Source organism: Dermochelys coriacea, chromosome 1 (genome assembly GCF_009764565.3).
Source record: "Dermochelys coriacea isolate rDerCor1 chromosome 1, rDerCor1.pri.v4, whole genome shotgun sequence".
Lineage (NCBI taxonomy): Eukaryota > Metazoa > Chordata > Testudines > Dermochelyidae > Dermochelys > Dermochelys coriacea.
In genome coordinates this window covers 242970219-242993257 of record NC_050068.2, presented here as the reverse complement: position 1 = coordinate 242993257, position 23039 = coordinate 242970219, and the positions used below count along the sequence as shown (strand labels likewise).

The following is a 23039-nucleotide window of genomic DNA, read 5'->3' as shown; positions in this document are numbered from 1 at the left end:
GGGGATTTCTGAAATGGTTTTGAACAGTTTGTCCTTGGCTATGCTTGCTGTTATCCTTTATTCAGCACTTGTTCAGCTGCACCTGTTGTCAGCAACGGAGTACAACTTGTAGTATAGACTAGGTTGGAGTGTCTGACAAGATTAGATACATCATTTACCTCCAAGAAGTTAGAACTCAACTTTCAGCTTTAAGCTGGCTTCTTATTGGTAGGAAGGCCTATTTGATGCCTTCTGCCTTTGGTGTTTTATGACAAATATGTGATTTTTGTTTTTGTTTTTGTTTTAGCATGATGATGCAATCTGTCCGTATTTACACAAACTAAATCAAACCATTTGGGCTGCAGCCATTTAACAACTGTTAACCTCTGATTTAGTAGGGCAGACTGGACCTTAAACTTTCTGTGCTGCAGTTTTACTCATTTGTAATGACTTGTCCAGCTATAAAGTGAATCAGTGGTAGAGAAATTTAGGAATCTAGATTTTTCTTCTGGCACCCATAAAGGTCAACTTTTCACCTATGGGGGTATTGGGGTTTGTTCTACTGGGCCAGAGGTGTTAACAAAAGCCATTCACTGTCCAACATTAAGCAGTTTTAAACATGGTTTGGGGTTTGGTATACAGAGGTCTCAGCCTGGTTAGTACTATGGTACACACATAATTAAAAATACTTTTGAACTTTTATTAAAGATGCAGAAAAGGAAAAACAGTTAAAGCATTCGAAATATAAAGTGTTAAATAAGGATTTCATTTTAACAGCATCCCCTGTTTCCCTTTTCCTTTAGCTGGAAAGAGTTTTTAGAAGGAAATTTGCTTGACAGTCTCTAAGGCCTGGTCTACACTGAAGGGGAGAATCGATCTAAGTTACTCACCTTCAGCTACGTGACTAACATACTTAGACCTACTCACTGCGGTGTCTTCACTACTGTGAGTCGACTGCTGCCGCTCCCCCGTGGACTCTGCCTGCGCCTCTCATGGTGGTGGAGTACAGGAGTCGATGGGAGAGCGCTCAGGGGTCGATTTATGGCGTCTAGACTAGCTGCCCGCCGATCAATTGCTCCCCGCAGATCCGGCAGGTAGTATAGACATACCCTTAGATAGACAAGGTAGGTAAGTAATATCTTTTATTTGGCTAACTTTTGTTGGTGAGGGAGACAAGCTGTTTAGGCTATGGCTTTTAGCTGCCTCTTTCTGGTCGTAGGTTTGCAGTAGTGTTGTAAAATATACACTCCTGGCTGACTAAGCTGGACTCTGGTTAGACGGAATGAAAAAGGAGAGAGATAGCAAAGTCAAGAAATAAGGTAGGAAAGGAAAAGGATATATAGGGTGGGGGGAGACAATCTCACATCCCAAATGGTGTTCAGGATTCAGACAAAGTTTGTGGAAGTGATGATGTCATTTGGTTCCCTTTCTCTGGCCCAGTCGGGTGCGGACACTTCTCAGGATGACGAAGGAATGGTTTCCCAGGCCAGGGTGAAGATGGCAGCCGTGACTGTGAAGGTCATTTCAGTAGCTGATTTTTCTCCCACCGTCCTTTTTTTAAAGAACCCCAAAAGGGTTTCCCTCATTATTTTGTCCACCAATTAGGCCTAATTTCTGACATGATAATTTTGGTTAATTGGTTTTCAGTTTGATACTGTTCTTGTTTACCAGGCATGATCTTAATACAGTCCCGGAATTATATCTGTATGCCTGTTGGTTTGTCCTAATTCAGTCTTCCTGTCTTCCTTTTGCAACTTTTCCCATCAGCAGGTTTATTATAGGTTATTGTGGCACTGTGAACTTTCACTTACTTTTTACTGTTGAGTTTACAATTAGGGTCAATTGGTAGGCCTAATTATCACAACAGGTTATTACGGTTAAGGACTTTATAGTGAGCTCTCACTCTCTAGTTACAAAATTTCAGTGTAGCTTCCCATCTAAACCCACACCAGTGAGACTAGCGGTATCTCCTTGGAAACTCATGTTAATTCTGAAGTCTTTGTTCCTCCTTTTGAGAAAATAACTTCCATCCCTTTTGATTGCTTTCCTTTATACCTTCTAGCTATTGCTTTAGCCAGTTGAGTTGGGGAACCATCCATCCTCTCCTTTAAGAAAAGCCTTTTTTTTCACACAGTAAACCAGTCCTGTGTGCAGTCCCAGAGTTTACCCCTAATCTGGTTTGATTTTTCACACCAATAAGGATATTTCCCTATTGAGTTTTCATCCATCTCACATCTTTTAAAGAAAATGTTTGCTCTACTTCAGATGTGATTAGAGTCTCTTGAAGCTCTACTGGCATATTCACTCCTTTAGCCAATCCTTGTTTTAGCTTTGGAAGGTATGCGGGAGAGTGCCACAAAAAATAAAGTGACTGGCACATGTCTAAAATGCATTCTTTTCTATTTCTAGATCAGCATGGTTTAAAGTGAGTTATTTCAAGACTTGATGTTTCTGAACTTCCATTCATTATGAAAATCTTGAAGGCAACATATAGCCTGTGGCTGGCTTGTTCAGTAACTCAAATTCTTTGGAATGGGACAGTCAGATTATGCTATAAAGAACATATGTAGAAATTAGAGAACACTAATTTTTCCACATCATTTCTCCCTTCCTTCCCCTCACCAGCACCCTAATTAAACACTTAAGGATATTGCCAGGACTCTCTTCTCTAGGCGCCCACTGTAATTATTATCACAATGCTGGGATTCTATAACTTTGGTCCAAAAAAGGAAGGGTGCAATTTAAAAGCCAAGTGAAACATGCAATGAGACGTAGAAACTGGGAATGTTAATTAATAATTATAGTCAGCTAGCAGTATGCCCTAATTAAACTCTGCATTCATTATACTCTCTGCAGCCTTCTGGAGTTGGTCATTTCACCCTTTATCAGGAAGATCAGTTTAATAGGATTAATCTGTAATTAAACAGATTTCTCTCTTTAGGCTGGTTTCGGAGTAGCAGCCGTGTTAGTCTGTGTTCACAAAAAGAAAAGGAGTACTTATGGCACCTTAGAGACTAACAAATTTATTTGAGCATAAGCTTTCGTGAGTTACAGCTCACTTCATCGGATGCATTCCTCTTTAGGCTCTGCACCAGGAAATTTTTTGTGATCTGTGCAACTGGGATCTGTCCATTGCATTAATAACATTTGTTTAATTTGTTCCCGTTTACATTATCTTCCAGTAAGCTTGCAGGAGTTGATTTGTTCGATGCCAACACTTGTATTTCAAGAGACCCTTTTTAGTGAAGCTCTCAGATTCTGTGTAGGCAGGTGTAGGGCTTAAATTTTGTACAGAATCTAGTTAAGGACAAATCCAGCTCTGCTTGTGGAACCAAGACTGGCTGACTTATGCCATTTTTTTACTATTATCTTGAGGTCTCCTTGCCCTTCCCACCATGAGTATATCTTTTTATTTTCATATGCATATCCATATAGTCCCTGGATAGATTTTATTGATATCCTTTATTGACACCTCATCTTTCTTGAACATAAGGGATGGTTAAATTACCTTAGTTTTAGAAGATGTGTTTAAAAAAAAAAAAGCCATACGTCTATGGCCTTTAGAATTTTGTCAAACAGAATTGATATTCTAATTTAAGATTTTGTTTTTTCTCTGATGCATCTATGCATCCGATGAAGTGAGCTGTAGCCCACGAAAGCTTATGCTCTAATAAATTTGTTAGTCCCTAAGGTGCCACAAGTACTCTTGTCCTTTTTTCTCTGACATAGTTACGGTTAATAGCAATGCTGAATCTTTGTAAGGAAGCATGATCATGTTGATCTTTACGAAATGTATATGTGGTTAGGTGGTCTTAGATCATTGCTGAATCTAGACAACATTTATAGAAAAGTTTAATAGTGGGTAGGTTGGATAGCATGCTGCCTCTCCTGGAACATTAGGGATCAATCAAATGGAGACATTAAGTAGATAATATACTTGCAGTGAAAAATAAGTTTTATTTAAAATGTTTTTCCTTAAGCACCAAATTTGGAAAAGGCATGTAAATATGGATAGTTTTTTTTTTCTTTTTTCTTTTTCAGTGCTACCCACATGCTTCTCTGAATTTCAAATCAGCTTCAAATTTTAGCTTTTAGGCTGGATGCACTGTCTGTCAGCGTAACCAAGATATTGAAGTGCACATGTGATCAACAGATGGTTTTTGAAGGGTCAGGCAATGCTTCTTAACTTCAATTAAATATTTGTATTGGTTACCAAAAGAGTAGAATTGCTATATTTTCTTGAGTGATCAAATGTTTAAAATCTGAGCTTTTTGTCTCTTCAGCCTCCTGACTGCTGGCAGGCATGGTTTGTTCAAGTTGTGTATGTGTTTTTGCACATAGTGTTGATATGCATGTGATACAGTACAGGGTACATATAATTTATCTTTTGACCACTTAGCCAGCACTCTGCCCACTAATACATCAGTACCTCTCTGTTGGGACCTTCCAAACTTTCACACCATAATAATACAAAAAAATTCCTCAACCTGACAAAACATTTCCTTCCCTTCCCTTCCCTTCCCTTCCCATCAGATGTGGAATCTTCTCCATGCTGCAGTCTCACAATGTCCTGAGACCCAGGGATGGTCCCTGTTCAGTCCTGGACCAATGACAGATTTAAGGTTTAATATCTTAGAACATTGCAAGGATAGAAATGGGAGCTTTATATTGTTTAGAAATGGGAGATTCCCAGATTTCTGATGGCTCGTGTTTGCTTCTAGCTCTTGAAGGACTCAAGCAATCTATTCTTAAAATAATGGCATATTTATTCATAGAAGAGTTACTAGGACATTTTCAGAGGTTTGAAGTTTAGTAATTTTTTCTTTCCCTTTGAGGTCTGTTCATTTGTACTCATAGTAACTGGGGCATTTAACGTTACAGATTAAGGGTTAGAAAAATAGTCCCAGTACAAATTTTTAAACATGAAAATATTTCTAGAATACTGTTATTTAAGCTTGTGGAACATACAATATTTCATCACAATAAAGCCTTTATCTCCTGACAGAAAGCTTGAAAGAACAGCCAACCACAGGCCCTATGTTAAGAGGTATTCTGATGTGCGTAAAAGACATTGGCTGCCTGATCCATCCATACTTCACTGTTGTTTACCTTCTGTGGTATAATTTCTTCCAGAGAGAGATTTTGGTAGCCATGTGCAGGGAAAAGAGGTTCTGTAGGGGAATTTGTCTACTTTGTTACATATCAGGCACGTTCGTTCAGTTGTTCAGTGTCTACATTTTCCCATATATGGATGTAACATGCCTGCTGCTTTTGTGAGTTAGTGGGATTGAAAAGCCATTTTTCGTTTAGAAGAAAGGTACAATTTCTACAGTGAACTCTAGGTAGGCAGAAGACAAAAGTGAGAGCTGAATCTTTACTTCTGTAAGGAGAAATAGCCTACCAGTTTGCTATTTACTTTAAGGTGTCTTCTGGATGTTTTTTCTTTCATAGGAGAATATAGTTTCATTCATGTATTGTATGAACCCTGAGCCCACTGCAGGGGAGTAACAGCTGTTCGTGCTGCTCTGTGCCTATCAGTAGGTGGGCAATAACTGAAGTTCATAGATTTTAAAGTTAAAAAAAGACTGCTGTGATCTTGTACGACCACCTATGTAAGGAAAGCTATAAGACTTCGAATAAATAGTTCTCGCTTCAAGTCAAATAGGTCTGGTTGAACTAGACCATATTTTTTTAGAAAAACATCCAATCTTGACTTAAAGATTTCCAGTGATTGAGGATCTAACACAAGCCTTGGTATGTTCCAGTGATTAATTACCTTACAGTATAAAATGTGCATCTTAAAGTTCTTACAAAAGAAGAACTTATTACAAACTGCCAAGCCCCCTTTCCACATTTTTATTCCTTAGTCATCAGTCCCTTTCTTTCTTGAATCTAGGGTAATGATGCATCCCAAATCTGGTAGTCCAGCTATTCAGCCTCTCTGATGATTTGTAGTGTTTATACTTGGCCACAAATCTTTTCTTTCAACACAGCCACCAACTTGCAATTCATTCAGAAGTCCCTTCTGACTTCTGGCAGGAAAACACATGACACATTCATTGCAGGTCGCAATCATTGCTGGTTTTTATGGTATTGAATATAGAATTTACCTTGGAAGAATGCTGCAAATCTTGGTTAGATCTCATGCTATTGCTTGGACAATCAAGAGGCCTCTCTACGTATTACGCACCTCTATTAAGTTTTGTCTTGAGCCAGGGGTCTGATGTTGTCCAACCATCATGTTTTAGATCATCCAGGGGGTCTTTTACATCTTGCTTTAATTGGGACAAAGTCGAAGATGATTCTCACAGGCTTGTTGATAGGCATTTGGACCAGATTCATAGATACTAAGGTCAGAAGGGACCATTCTGATCATCTAGTCCGACCTCCTGCACAACGCAGGCCACAGAATCTCACCCACCCACTCCTACGAAAAACCTCACCTATGTCTGAGCTATTGAAGTCCTCAAATCGTGGTTTAAAGACTTCAAGGAGCAGAGTATCATCCCTCAAGTGACCCTTGCCCCATGCTACAGAGGAAGGCGAAAAACCTCCAGGGCCTCTTCCAATCTGCCCTGGAGGAAAATTCCTTCCCGACCCCAAATATGGTGATCAGCTAAACCCTGAGCATGTGGGCAAGATTCACCGTATCACCTATAGTTATTCTTCCATGAATTCTTATGGTAGATTGTATGCCAGAGTTGCCAAAGCAGTTAAAATTAGGTAACAACTTTTCCCTTTGCTGGAAATGAGAGTACTCAGTTTTCTCCAAGGTTAAAAAAGCCTTGCATGTTGAGGGAGGAATTTTTGGAGCTAATAGCAGAAAGTTGTTTTTGGCATGGGATGACTCTTCTCTGTTTGATGAGGGAGCTTAGAGTATTCTGATTATAAGAGTTGAAAACAATTTCTCAAAAATACCTTTTCAATGCAACTGGGCAGTAGTGGGCTATATAAGATTTATGCTCCCACTTTGAGCCTGCTGTTATTAAGGGCATCTCTGATCTCTATCCTGGGGAGGAATAATAAAGTATCAGGTTCTGCAGTTTCAAAAACATCCTGCACTGAAATTTTTGTTTCCACAGTGACTTGTACCTGTTCAGAATTACAGAATGTTTTTCCAGCAGCCAAACATTCTTTCAGGAGAGAGTTTTTTTACTTTAATAGATTGTCATTCAGTTGTTAGAGGCCTTGGATGTCTATGTGAGAGCTTAACCATGAGAATGTTTCTGAAGCGGCTTTCACCTTATTGAGGCAAACACTTCAAGAATGTAAAGAGCAGTCTAAAAAGTCTTCATGTTTTCATCACCTTCTCTATTCTTGGCTATGAGTTTTCATACCTTATTTCAAACTTTTTTTTATAGATTAATTCATGAATTATTGCAATATTTTTCTGCAATGTTCTTTGGATGTTTCTTTTAAGACTTGTCTTTAGTTGCACCCCTACCATTTGAAATAACCTCCATTTCTCATCATCTTGAAGTATGAGTATCCCTCAGTGCCTTTTAAAACCTAGTCTTTCGTTGATAGCCTCTAAAGGTTCTTTTGTTACTAGTCCCTACTGCTGCATTTAGCTGAGCTGTTAATGGCATCCTTGTTCTGATGAACAGACTAACTCTGACTGCACCAAATGACTTTTTGGTTAATTTATTATTATAGTTAGCTAATATTTTGTCTGATTGCCATTGGTACATACTGTTGGATTGGTATTATAGCTCTTCCTCCTCCCTCTAGTTAGCTTTCTGTTCATTGATATCTACCTTGGCTTTTTCATCCTGATTTCCCCTAGTCTTTTCTGTGGCATCTGTCTTTAAAATAATTAGTCACTTTGTGACAGTGTAAGGGACTACCCTTGGAATTCCCTTCCACATAATTCTTCCTTTAGATCCAGGAACATGGCAGATGTTTGAGAACCGATCATTTTAAACTCTCTTCCAGCATTTGGAGCCTGAAATAATAAGTAAAAAATTATTTTCCTTTTGGGAACAAATCAGTTTAATTTGGTTAAGTTTCTGAAGGGAACTTGCAATTATTGGGGCCCTACTGTGTAGCAGTATCCAGTGATACAAAACAGTGAAATCAAAGAAATCATTTTCCAAAACAGTGTTCTTTGTACTCTATCCCAGTTGGTCCTACACCAATTGGCTGATGCCCTGAGTTACTTTGAACTATGAATTTGTGGTATGCTTGCTTGGTCTGTCAAGTCCCAATCAGTTTTTGCATGACATACCGACTTCTTTGCATCTTGACTTCGGCATAAAAATCCCCTGGCAGCAGCCTCTGTTCCTAAGCTACACTGACAGAAGTGCAAAGGTGATTCTCTATTTCAACAGAGAAGACTGTTCATTCAGCTTCCTCTGCCACTACTCTGGACACTTCTTCAGTCAGCCAGCCTCTCATATTTTGACCTGTCTCTACATCCATGTAAAGAGAGGCATGGTGGGGGAAACTATAGCTTTGGTCCCTTTCTTTACTTCGCACCTCTTCCAAGGTCAAACCGGTGTATGTTGAAGAGAATGGAACAATGGTCTGCCAAGATTCCTATCTTAAGAAAACTAGAGAAAAACAGGATTCAAGAAAAAGTGCTAATCAGTTTTCCAAGATTCGTTGCGCTCTGCCTCCCCATAAGAGAAGATGTCAGGAATGCCATTGGCTGTGGTTCTTAAACTCTAATTGAGGAAAGTAGTCCAATAAATTGTTTGCTCCCACAGGATGTTGCTATCAGCCTTTATGAATGTCCTAGGCATGGTGGTATCTTGCATAGGTATTTTGCAGTGGTCCAAGCATTGAGACCCCTACAAATCTCTGTCCTATTTATTGCACAAGTTCACCCTGCTTTGAATGCTGATTACTTTTTTCACTGGTAAAGAAAATTTCATAGGAGGGCTAGCCATAAAGGATCCCATGTGTGTCCACCATCATTGACAATGTATAATGTTGGGGAGCCCGTGTTAAGAGCAGGTCAATTCAGGGAATGCGGTTGGGGACAGAAAATACCACGGTATTAATTAGCTGGAACTGAGTGATCATCTACGTGTCCTGTGCTTATTGGTGGACTTTCTCCCTAGCAGCACAGTGCTGATTATGATGGAAAATGCAGTACCTTATGTCAACAAGTCGATAGGGATCACGTCTGCCTCTCTACAGAAAGAAATGAGGTGAATAAAGAATTCATAGTGCATATTAAGCATAAATGAGAAAACATCAGAACTAGTTTGTTAAGCATGAGCAAGCTAGACCACAGAGAATGGCTCCTTCAACCAGAGGTCTTCCATCAGCTGGGAGTTTCCTTGGGAATGCCATTGCTGGGTTTACTCACGTTATACCAAATAACAAAGTCCTCAAGTTTTTCTCGAGGAAAAGAGAACAAAGAACGTGGCTACTAATGCTCCCTTCCAAATTTGGCCAAACTCCATCTTGTATGTGTTACCTCCTGTGCCCCTCATGTCCAGGATAATAAAGAATCAAGAAAGGTCTAGATCGGACAACCTCTCTTTGGAGAGGGAATGTGTGAAGGACACACATTTTTAAAATAGGGTGATCAGTTCCATACTGGTTTGCAGGAAGAATTTCCACCCAAGTTTGTGAAAGATTCTCCCATTGGTGCAAGGAAGGAAGTACTTCCCCATTACCAGACACTTCTAGCCTTCCTACAGAATGCCTCAACCTTGATTTATCTCTGTCTGCTGACTGGTATACTCAGGGTGTAGATTGCAGCATCAATTTTCTTCCAGTATCCTCGAGAGTATGTAGGAGAATTTCATCACATCAGGACATCAGGTTCCTTACGGTGACTGTGCTAACTACTCACCTAAGATTCTTAAAAGTCTGGTTTTGGATTTAAATCTGGTTTTGAATGCCTGCATGAGACAATACACCCTTTTAAAAGACTCCAGGAAATATCCTTTTTCTACCTTACCATCAAAGTGTGCTTTTTTTTTTCTTTAGGGTTTGGATGGTGTATGGTAAATAAGGCCTGGGGGCTACACATTAAAAAATGACATAAAATGAAATAATGAAAATCTGCCTATTCATTGAGCACTGTCTATCCTGTACATGGAATGAGGCAGGGTCCTGTGGAAAAAATAGTATGCATGTGGTCATATTAAAGACTATATCATAATGCATGTGCTCAGAGGAGATAAATTGAAGTTGCACAGATCACTTTAATTCTGGCATTTCCTAACTTCTGAGTGCTTGATTTTACCACCTGAATGTTCTTTTAAAGTGTGTAATATTAAACATAGCAGGATGGGGTAGGTGGAAATACATATGTTGTTTCCTCAGTGTGTTGCATCTGACTGAGTAAACATGAAAATTCTATACATGGCCCCATCTGAAGATACTGTAACTGCAAGTCATCCTAAATGGGCAAAGGTTGCATGGGGAAGGATGGCAAAACCACCATATTTTTCTAGGTTTCAGAGTAGCAGCCGTGTTAGTCTGTATTCGCAAAAAGAAAAGGAGTACTTGTGGCACCTTAGAGACTAACAAATTTATTAGAGCATAAGCTTTCGTGAGCTACAGCTCACTTCATCGGATGCATTTGGTGGAAAAAACAGAGGAGAGATTTATATATATACACACACACACACAGAGAACATGAAACAATGGGTTTATCATACACACTGTAAGGAGAGTGATCACTTAAGATAAGCCATCACCAACAGCAGGGGGGGGAAGGAGGAAAACCTTTCATGGTGACAAGCAGGTAGGCTAATTCCAGCAGTTAACAAGAATATCAGAGGAACAGTGGGGGGTGGGGTGGGAGGGAGAAATACCATGGGGAAATAGTTTTACTTTGTGTAATGACTCATCCATTCCCAGTCTCTATTCAAGCCTAAGTTAATTGTATCCAGTTTGCAAATTAATTCCAATTCAGCAGTCTCTCGTTGGAGTCTGTTTTTGAAGCTTTTTTGTTGAAGGATAGCCACTCTTAGGTCTGTGATCGAGTGACCAGAGAGATTGAAGTGTTCTCCAACTGGTTTTTGAATGTTATAATTCTTGACGTCTGATTTGTGTCCATTCATTCTTTTACGTAGAGACTGTCCAGTTTGGCCAATGTACATGGCAGAGGGGCATTGCTGACACATATTTTTCTAGTAATCTTATATAGATGAGAAGAAATCATGCTGGTGTTTGTCAATAGTCCCCTACTTTAAGCAACTGTCCCAGTTTTGTAGGCTGCTACTCAGTTTATACTATAAGCAAGCTCATGTTTTCACCTTCAATTTGTGAAAGTCATTAGGCAGAGTGTGGTGGAGGTCAAAGTATTCATATGGGTATTCAATCCAACCTCCATATTGACCCTTGCTATACTGTTATCCTCCGTTTTAATAGATGTTTTAGCCCTCACTGAAGTTTGGATGCTCCAAATCTTGGAGTCTTCAAGACTGTGCTACCCTAGAGATTGGAGCAGACCTAATTTCTATTGTGGCTTACTAAACACAGTACACAGAGGCTGAGTATAAGCCTTTTTGCTAAGATTAAGGGCCGTACTAGTTTAATAGCTAATGCGTCCAGGGGATTGTGTATTTGTACAGGGCTGAACTATGCAGTAGGTCATTTCCACAATCATGAATAAAATAGAAAAGGGAGAGGTGATTGCAGAGGGGATGACAGTTAATGGCTAACTGAGTGTCAGTAGCAAAAGTATGAAGAAACATCACTGATACATGTAAGTATTTGGGTCCCATTGTTAAAAACTGAAAGACTTTTGTGGCAATGTTAAGGGATACATGAGCTCATATTTGCATATTTCACAGAGTATCAGGGTTGGAAGGGACCTCAGGAGGTCATCTAGTCCAACCCCCTGCTCAAAGCAGGACCAATCCCCAATTTTTGCCCCAGATCCCTAAATGGCCTCCTCAAGGATTGAACTCACAACCCTGGGTTTAGCAGGCCAATGCTCAAACCACTGTGCTATATTACTAAACGTTTGGTTGAAATGAAGAAGGTACAGCTGAAAAGCCAGCTGAAATGCTACACAGTCCCTAGAATTTTAATCAAAATGAGTAAGGAAATGAGATGGAACTTTATTTTCAGGGGAATAGGACATGAAGAAAAGGGCCTGATTAAGGTTTATGCAATTCTGGAGGGATTAGAAAAAAAGAGAAAAATTCTCGTATTAATGGTAACTGTAGAAATGTATTTCTAAAGTAAAGGAAGGCTTGGGTAGCAAAAGAATTTAGTTGACTGCTCTTTACTATGAGAGTACTTAATATAGGAATAAATTACCAAAGATGCCAGTATCAGCAGCTAAACAAATATTTGAAGAAAGAAGTCTTGTGAAGTACCACTGTTGACTCAGCCAGCAGGAGGGATGGAAGAACTTGATAGTGTTTCTAGTTTTCTCCTGTCATAAAATTTCCAGCATAAGAATTCTTTGCTTTTATTTCCTATATTTACCAGGAAATATTTGTGGCAGGCAGTGATCCACAGTGATGGAAACTCAAGAGTTGAAATCAGGATGCAGTGCTTTGTCAGCAGTTGGGTGTGAAAGTTTAATTTGGCATCACATCCTTTGAGCTGCAAGGATTATTCTCTAGTTGTCCTCAGCCTTTGTCTTCTGTAAGTAGCAGAAAAATTGAAAAATGACAGTAGCCTCACCAATACTTTCTTCTGACAGAGTGCCTGCTAGATATTTTTTTGCAATCTGTGCTGTGATTTTCTGTAAAAGTTCAAAGCTATCTTAGATTGAAATAAAAATACTGGCAGCAAAACTCAAGATCTCATGTTTATTGTGGACCTCTTCCTGACTATATTTTTGTAGGGTGGTTGGAGACTCACTTGTTCCTATTGAGTGCTTTGAGTCACCTTTTGTAGTGAGAGGAACACAGTAATGGACCTAGGTACCATACTGCCTTCTAGGCTATTTAAAAATATTAATACTTAACACTTGCATTAGTGCCTTAGAGGATCCCACTGTGCTTTACAATTAACTCAGCCTCACAGACACCCCTGTGAGGCAGGTAACAATGCTACAGATAGATTATATATAAACTCGGATGTATAAATGTGACTTGGTTATGATTTCAAAGTAAGTCCTTAACAGAGCTAAGAACAGAATCTGGGAGCCAGGAGTTGCAGGTCCCTGATCTACTATAACATGATTGTTTGTTGAAGTAGCGCTTAGAGCTCCTGTTGTGGTTTGGGGCCTTTTTGCACTGGGTTCTGTGTAATCAATACTGCTTCCTCAAAATACTGATAAATAGCATAGATGGAGGAAGAAGGGACAGAAGAGAATCAGAGTATTCTAGCCTCTTGTGGTAGTCATGCGAAATACACAGGACTTGTCTACTCTTAAACAACTACAGTGGCACAGCTGTAGTACTGCAGCTGCGCCGCTGTAGTCCATGAGTGTAGACACTACCTATGCCCATGGGAAGGGTTCTCCCATTGTCATAGGTAATCCACTTCCTGTAGAGGTAGTAGCTAGGTAGACGGAAGAATTCTTCCATTGACTAGTGCTGTTGAACTAATTTTCTAGTGTAGACCAGCCCACGTTGATTAAACCTTTTTTTGAGCTGTCTGGGAGCAATTGACACATACTAATATATTGAAGAACACAACACTGAAATGAGTCTTTGCAGTTAAGACTTTTGTGAAGTGGTAATGTATTTTAATGTAAACCAAAGAAGTGTCTGTCGGTAAAGAAATATGGCTTTAATACCCATAGCCAGGCAAATATTGTGAAAGCTTTTCTTATTTATTTGAATTTTGGAATGAATTCGCCTCACTCATATTCAAGTCTTTTTGTGTGGGGTTCCCTTCCAGTGAACATTTAAAACTGCATCAACCATAGCACAAGTGATCATCAAAAGGAATTTTTGAATTTTGGGCATTCAAATATTTGCACAGAGCACATCTTAAGTGTACTAAAATAAGCATTACATCAGAAACCTGACAAGTTATGCTGATGCAGTTATGGAATTAAAATACCATGAGACTTGCTTGTCCAATTTCAACAGAGCGACTGAGCCCAAAGTTGAAACTGCACATTTTTTTAAAAAATGTAATGAAGAATAAATCTGAGACAGACTGATCCCAAACTGTTCCTGAGTATCTCATGAACCAAGGTCAATAAAAATTGTTTTAAAATATCAAAAGGCATTTTTTTTAAATTTAATTTGATTTCTTTATTTAAATATTTTTATTTACATGTTACTAATTATTTACTTCCCATTTTATAGTCTTACATTGCTAAAGTAGATATATTTTACTTGCTACTTTAGTTTCCTAATTCAGTGGTATTTCAGATTTTACATAGAAATGTTTTCTATTAAGAAGGTTTACACTTAAAATGCTCATCTATGCTGTAAAAGGCAAGATCAGGTCCCCATTAAAATCCATTTTACGAGAACAACACAAACTCAAATGAAGAGATCTTCCTTGTCCTAGGGTCCACAAATCTCTTACAATGGGTGCCTTATGTAGCTTATGGCTGGGGGCAGAATCAGACTGATCAGTTCCTGGCAGCAGGGGAACAGTCCTCCCCTTGAAATTCCCTCTAGTTTTTCCTGCCTCCACAATGATAGGCAGCCCAGCCAGAGACCTTCCAACTGCAGAGCTTTTTTGAGGAAAAAATCCAAACTTTATTTCAAATTTCTGACGAATAGTTCTAATGGGAGATATTTACCTGGAAGAATGGTCTCCATCCTATACAGGCCTTTCATAGACAGCCAAATCCAGGCAGGCATCACCTCAGCCTCCCCCCCCACCCCCCTGGCATGAAAATTCTCAGATGACATCAGAATAACAAAAGTAAATAACATGTAGCTATTATCTGACACCCAGTGGTCACAGAGGTGGACAGTATTGCAAATATAACACCACCAACCTCTTGTATAGCATCATCTGTGGATATCCAAACATTTTACAAAGGAGATCAGTGCAGTTTGGCTAGTTTAAAAGCAAGTCACTAGTAAACACCGGAGCAGTAAACAGCAAGAGTTCTCTGGGGGTTTGGCCTGAGAGGAGAGTGGTGATGTTTGTGTTCTGTTCTGGAGTGATTTGTTTCAGTGATTGGTTCCAGGTATGTGTCTTGATTCAATGCTTGCTGATATCCTTTATCTAGTGGTGTTGGGTTCCCTCCCCACTCTGAACTCTAGGGTACAGACGTGGGGACCTGCATGAGAGGCCCCCTAAGCTTATTCCCACCAGCTTACGTTAAAAACTCCCCAAGGCACAAATTCTCCCTTGTACCTTGGATTAGGTAATGCTGCCACCACCAAGTGATTTAGACAAACTCAGAGAAAGGACCACTTGGAGTTCCTACTTCCGTCTAATATCCCCCCAAGTCCACACACCCCCTTTCCTGGGGAGGCTTGAGAATAAACAAGATGAGCACAGACCAACCTTGGATTTTTTTTAGGACACTTTTAGAATCTGATTGGGTTGGTTTTTTTTGTTTTTTTTTTAAAGAAACAGAACTTTATTATAAAGAAAAAAGGTAAAAGAAGCACCTCTCTAAAATTAGAGGTTTCAGAGTAGCAGCCATGTTAGTCTCTATTCGCAAAAAGAAAAGGAGTACTTGTGGCACCTTAGACACTAACAAATTTATTTGAGAATAAGCTTTCGTGAGCTACATCCAATGAAGTGAGCTGTAGCTCACGAAAGCTTATGCTCAAATAAATTTGTTAGTCTCTAAGGTGCCACAAGTACTCCTTTTCTTTTTGTAAAATTAGAATGGAAGATAATCTTACAGGGCAATCAGATTAAAAAACACAGAGGATTTCCCTCTGGACCAAACTGTTAAGTTACAAAAAGAAAACCAGGAATACACCTTCCATCAAAGATGACAATCATGTGTCCAAGAGCAGATCCCCATACTCTGCTTCAAGAAAGTGAAGGAGCTCTTGTTCACCAGTGGCATTGTTAAGAACTCCCACATAAGAGTCAGACATTCATCCCTAGGATTAACCAGAGTCGACAATGGAGGGAAAACAACAAACTCTGTCTCTACCCAATGAGCTATTAAGATTGCCACACCAGAGCTGTTATAGAGCCTACCGCTTTTGGACGTTATCTTGCCTCCCTTCCACTACATTTGTACTACAATCTTACAGCTGACAAATGGCGACTAGACGACATGGACCAGGGCTACCCTATCCACATCTTACCCCTTACCTAAGCCTCTTCCTTGTCCCTCTCAGGGACCCTTATCTCAAAAACCTGTCACTAAGAGAAGTAGCCTTGTTGCTTTAGCTAGAAGCTATAGAGGGGTGAGTATAGGGGAAGAGGCTTCTATTCCCAATATATCTTCTTCCCAAAGAAGAAAAGGGGTCTTCATTTAATCCTAGACCTGAGGATACTGAACAAATACATACTCTGCCTGAGCTTCAGGATGGTTCGTGCTTGCCTCCATCTTCTATTCCTTTTAGGCTTAAGAGTTGTTCATGGCTCTCCTTTTTGTAGTCATACATCTGGACCCAAGGAAGTATCTCAGATCATGTCCTGACCCCGTCATTGTCAGTGCAAGTTACTGCCATTTGGATGTCACCTGCACTGAAGTTCTTTACAAAGTGCCTTGCTTTGGTGATGACACACCTGAAAATAAGGGGTGTCCTTGTCTGCCTTTACCTGCACAACTGGCTGCTTAGTGGCCGATCTCAGCAGGAGGTGGCAGAAAAGTCTAGATCATGGTCTCTCCCTTACTGTCCTTCCTAGCCTCCCAGTGAGCTACGAAAGTTTCACGTTGACCTCCAGTGGCCAGCCTTCTGTCTGCAGGGGAACTTGAGAGGTGTTCAAATGTCCATCAAACTCCTATTTCACCCTCTTTTTATACCCAATTTGTTAGTATTACATAGCTTGTTCATAAAAAACAAACAAATGGTGAGCAGAAGCTAAATTTAAGTATGGTGTTTTCCAGCCTGTAGTGTGTAGCTTTCTGTCAGTTAACCAGCAGTATTTCACATAGCAATAGTTAACTATTGCCAGACTTTCTATCTTGCAAAACCGCATGCTTAGGAAAAAGCTCAAGTCAGGAGGGCACAGGGTCATGTGTACTTTTCATGGTCACTCACTTCCCCCTCCCCTCGTGGACTGTTAGTTGTGCTATGGTTTCAGAAAGACCTTTCTAGCTGCTTTCAGCAATAAGCATAACAACTGGTATTCCAGTTGCAATCGATGGTCTAGGCATGTTACTGGGTTATCAATATTTCCTCCTGACAATACGACAAGTTGAAACAGTCCTTGAAATACAACCAGAGAGACACCTCTTTGCAGGTGGTAGCTAGCACAAGTGCAGGTTGCTAAGGGGAGGTCAGTAGTGGATCTCTATTGCTTCAGAGTTGTCTACAGGATTCTCAACCAGCCCTGTCTGGAATTAGACCCCCTGTTGGCACCAAGTTGGAAGCAAAAGAGTTGCCTATAATATCAAATGAGGTAACTGAACTTCGTCCAGAGAATGTCTGCTGAAGGAGGTGTGCAAGAAGTGCAGGAAGAGATTTATTCCATTTCCTGTCTCAGCAACCCATGGAAGTGCCAGGACATGAATGAAATCATCCATTTATTTCAGATTAGAATAATACAACCCACTCTCCGTCCTATTTCTAGCCTCAGAATTCAGGACAAACAGAGCAACCGCCTTCTAAAACATCTGAATAGGTTCCTAAAAGAGGTTTATCCACAAAACATTAAAATGTTACCCATCCCACAGACAATTCTTGTGTTTTATATATGATTGGCATCTTTTTTCTTTTCCTGATTTCTGTCATTACCATTTTATCTGACATGCTCTTCCAGAGACATGGTAGTATTAATACTGGCTTTTGGAAGAAGGGAATTCACTTTTTTCTCTACCTGGACAAACTTTCTGACCAGAAGTCTGTACAGAGAGAGAGAGCTGAAAAACACATTGGTATAGTTCTTGGTGTATCTTTTGGATTGAGGAGAAGTATACGTAGGCCTGTGCTGATAATGAATACCATTTAGGTACAAAATCTCATCACAGAAGAACGATGATAAGACGAAGAGGGACACAAAGGAAAACAAGTGGCATCATGGAAACAAAAATCCCGTTCTTTTTGTAGCCTACTGGGGAATGCTGATCTAATACTGTGGCACTCTGTACCTCAAAGCACACCCTGGAACCCCATATTCACCCGTCATATAATTGATATCTTACATGGCATGATTTGTATGAAATATATCATATGAAAAGTCATGATCTGCTGAAACCCATTATTTTATCCAAATATGTATATCAGTAGTGTGTATGAAGTTGAGATTTTTGCTGTATGGTTGTTACTGAAATATGTTGTAAGTTTTGAGAATGTCTAGTTCCCCAGGGACAATAAGGGTGGTGATCCACTTTCAGGAGAGTGTTAAGTTACCATTAATTAGGAGGGGAGTTGTAAACAAGGGATTTACAATTCTGTAAGAGAAGCACCACGTAGTGGGGGATTGCTCAACTCTGTGACTCGGCAAAGCTCACCAGGACATGTCTGGGCTAGTTTCTTTTCAGGTACATGGACTGAGGACATAAAATAGGGGACAGTGGCATCATTCTTTTGTCTTTCTCCTCGCCCCTACGTTGGAAGCAACAAGAATGCTGGGAAGACAGACTTGAACTGAGGAGACTGGTCCCAGGCTTAAAGGGGAAGTCTGTGTTTTAAGAACTGTAATATCTAGTGGGTGGGGAAAAAACTGCTTGATCCAAATACTACCTAGTCTAATAAGGTTTAAGATTTAGACTACGCGCTTACCTTTTATTTTCTTTAATAACTGTCTCTGACCTTTTGTGCCTAGCACTTATAATCACTTAAAATCTCTTTCTTTGTGGTTAATAAATCTGTTTTACTTAAAACTGTGTTTTAGTTGAAGCACTTAGGAAATCTTAGCTCGGTTTACAAAGGCTAGTATATGTCCTCTCCAGATTGAAGGAGGGCTGGACTGGGCAATAAACATACACGGGTCAGGCTTCTGACCAGAGGAAGATGGTATATTCTGGGGGCTTGGGAGATTTGCTGGTGCCTTTCTCTGTGTGATTTGTGAGTGGCCCAGGAAGCATTCATGCAATCTAGCTGGGACTCCACATGCTAATGTACTGAATGATAACAGCGCCTGGAGGCGTTTGCAGCTTGTCACTAGCAAAGCATTGTGAGAGACAGCCCAGGCTGGAGAGTTAAAAGGGCATAAAAGTGCTCCAGTTCCAGGTTGTGCCCCAGGGATCCTGTGGCACATACACAGCCACATGAGATTTATCCAGTGATTCTGGTTATCTCCTCTACATTTCACCCAGTCTAAGGTCTGGTCTACACCAGGGGGGATGCGGGTTTTGTGAGCTAAGTTACTCAAAATTACTACGAAAATAGCATAACTGAAGTTGCCGTACTTAGAGCTACTTACCGCGGTGTTTTCACTGTGGTAGGTCGACTGCTGCCATTCCCCCGTCGACTCCGCCTATGCTTTTCTCTCCGGTGGAGTACCGGAGTTGACAGGAGAGTGCTTGGTGGTCGATTTATCGTGTCTTCACTTGACGCATTAAATTGACCCCTGCTGGATCGATCACTCCGGAGGTAAGTGTAGACATACCCTAAATCTGTTGGCAGAGATTTAGGTACAATTATATATTCTCTAGTCTCTCAATCTGGAAATGCACTGAATCGGCCTTCTTTATTTTTAAGGGAACCTTCCAGTTCGGTTTTGGGCATGGATAACAGAAAGACCACACCAGTGATTCACTGAGGTTTAGGAGTACTGATCTTTCCATGGATAACAGACTTACTTTAGTCACAACTGTCAGTGTGTCTGGGGTTTTCATAAGTCAGCTAGAAAGAAGGCTATCAGCTATATTCCAGAAAATTTCTCCTATTCCTGGCAGAGCAAAGTTTCCTGTCGCAAAGTGCATTGTCTACTGAGGGGGAAGATGAACACCAAGACTTACATGGCAGAAAATGGACTAAGCAAAGGGATCCTGCACCCAAAAATATCCGCATTCATTGTAAATCAGCTTGATGTGCTGGTGATTGACCTCTGTGCATCTGGAAACAGTAAATAAAATTTCTGTGCTTACCTGAACATTTCCTTTCTTTTAAGTAGCGAGGTGGACAGATGTGGCAGACCCTGCATATAAATGGATCATCCAGTATAGATACAGAAATTGCCAAATGAGGATTAGAGTTCATTGCTATTAGGGAGAATTTGCCATGGTTTGCAGTAGGAAATGTTGTGAGTTCATTTGCCAAAATAAATTTACTAATTTGTTAGAAGCAAAGCCCAACCCCTCACTATGCCAACTCATCTTTTGCGGGGGCTGACCTGAAATCAAATGCTATTCTTGCATTTGTAAAACATCTTATATCTGAGTCTCTAAAAGAGTTTTACGGATATAGATGAATTAAACATCAACATCCTGTGAGGTACATGTCATGCTATTATCTTTAGATAATGTCTTTGTACATCATTATTTACAGGTGAGTAAACTGGATCAGAGATTAAGTGATTTATCCAGATTAAGTGATTAATTCAAAGTAATTATGGCAATCAGTAGAACTAAAGGAAACTTTTTGTCCCTTTCTCTAAACATAGGGCCAAAATATAGCCTTCTAGTATTAGGGCAGGTGGACGTATTTTGCTCAGAGCTCTATACAAGTACTATAGAAGGACTTAGTGGGCCTGGTTGGCTGGAGTGTGATCTTAAGCGTTCTGTAAAGAGTTTAATCTCTGCTTGTATGTAAAGGGCACCTTCTTTCTTCCCCTTCAATGTATTCCCAGAGTGTTTTCAGGTTTCATGGTTGCCATATTTACTACTTGGTCCTTGGGCAGAGCAGTCAGTTCAGTTTTTAGGTCAAAAAGCCATGGATGAATAGAGAGGCACTAGCTGTTTCCAGTGGCATGCCATTAACAATTAAATTCTGTATGGGCTCGTATATAACTTCACAGGAAGGACGAGGTCCTGTTTTATTCTTTCATATTGTTGCCTTCAGTCTGTGGATTTCATTTCCACTGAGCCAATGAATATTTCATCAATGGCATATAAAGCACTTAAATTTTCATGAAGCATATAGCTGACTTTACTCCCTAAAGAGGGGGTTCTTTTGACATACAGCGTTCATATATTGTCATTAGAGATAAAGGTGTGTGAGGTAATATCTTTTATTGGATCAACTTTTGTTGGTGAGAGAGACAAGCTTCTGAGCCACACAGAGCTCTTCTTCAGGCCTGAGAAAGGAAGAGCTCTTTGTGGCCCAAAAGTTCTCTCACATAAACAGCAGTTGGTCCAATAAAACATGCTATGTCACCCATCTTATATTTCTAATATTCTGGGACCGACACAACTACAACTACACTGCATATATGTATTTTTCATTATTTTTTCCTGAAGAGAGAAGCTGCAGCATTTATTTCTCAGTCTCTATGGTGCACGTCCAGTAGTCAGTATCTCTGACTCTGGAAGTCTGTCCTGGATTACAATTTTGACTTTTGACTTCCTTGAAGCATAGGAAATTAACTTTTTTTTTTTCCCTAAAGGATAGGTACGATATAGCTAGACAGTTGGAAGTGAGGAGTAGAAAACAGTACAGATTGTGGAGAGACCCTAAATTAGCATAGTACATAACTATATTTAAGGTGTTGTGATTCTCCAGTCTTGATGGCAAGGTTTTCCTTTTTGGGGAGAATTGTACTGTTTCAGTAAATCACTTACTCTTTCTCATTTAAATTGTTCCAGCCTGAGAACATCGTATCCTACCCTGAGACAAGACATCCAGGCATGCCAGGCAGAGCAAGTCTGTAGTGGTATTGTAAAGCGGGCAGGATTTACTAAAATCTTAACAGGTATGCACTGGCAATATTCAGAAATTATTTTGACTCACTCATTTTTAATCTTTCCTCCCTCATCCAAGGAGGCCTCTAGTCCTCAGGTGGGGCTCTGTTCATGCCAAGTTAAAAAATTAAAACCGTTTTGGCTGTTAGTTTTTTTTTTGGTGTGCGAAATTACTATGGTTAGGTCTTTTACAGTTGGAAAATTCATGTTTTTTCACTCTTCTGTACTTCAGAAATAGTCAAAGGAATTTTGCTCTACCTTAAAAATAAATCACCTTCTGACAGAGATCAAGCCCAGAAAATGTCCGCTTTAAAGAGGAACATATTGGAAAGGATTGTCTGAAAGGAAAGTGTTTTATATAAATAGAAAATATTTTGCCAATATTTTTTGTTCATACAATGTTAAATGTTGCATATAAAATAAAAATCAGGAATTCTAGGTTTTTATACCATGCTTTTCATTTTTATTTTAACTGTGTGTACAGTCTTATCATTGAATTAATGGTGTTCATCTGTGTTTATATTCCTGTTTTTTTAAAGAGAAGTTGTATGTGTGGAAGGGGGTAGGGCTTAAGGAGAAGATAGATAAATGTGCACTTCCTGAAGAAAGTGTCTTGATATGAAGTCTGTATGCTGAAACTGCCCTATCAATACATTTACATTGCAAGCTTTATCTTCATTTAATAGTTTTTTAAAGTCAAGTATTCAAAAGCTAGCAAATACTAAATTTAAGGTTTTCAATGCAATCTTAATTCAGCCTCTGTGTGCAAATGTATTGTGATGCAGTCTTTCAGGACATTATAATGTCCTATGTTTTCCCACAGAACTGGAGCCTCATTAAGTGCACAAGATAGATAGTGCTCACTGAATGGGTAACTTTTCAGTATTTTTTTTTTATCATTCAGTGTGTGGTTGTGTTCCTTATTTTATCACATACCATCCAAACCCTGAACTGAATACAGCCTATTTCCTCATGGTTTACGGAAAATAGATCCTGTCCTCGTGGGTTTTTTCAATAGTGTTCAACATGGGTTTACGGAAAATAGATTCTGTCAAACTAACTTGATATCGTTTCTTGATGCAATTACAAGTTTGGTTGATGAAGATTAATAGTGTGAATGAAACAGAGTTAGACTTCTTTAAGGTGTTTGACTTGATGCTGCACAACATTTGGATTAAAAAAAAACTAGAACAATTAATATAGTGTACATTAAATGGATTAAAAGCTGACTGATTGGTAGGTCTCAAAATTGAATTGTGAATTGGAAATTATCAGTAAGTGGCTGTGTTGCTAG

General features: G+C 39.6%; 1 protein-coding gene across 1 annotated transcript in view; it reads left to right on the top strand.

Annotated features, from left to right (window-relative positions):
* ERC1 (ELKS/RAB6-interacting/CAST family member 1) overlaps nucleotides 1–23039 on the top strand; it is a 563466-nt gene that overhangs the window by 38289 nt on the left and 502138 nt on the right.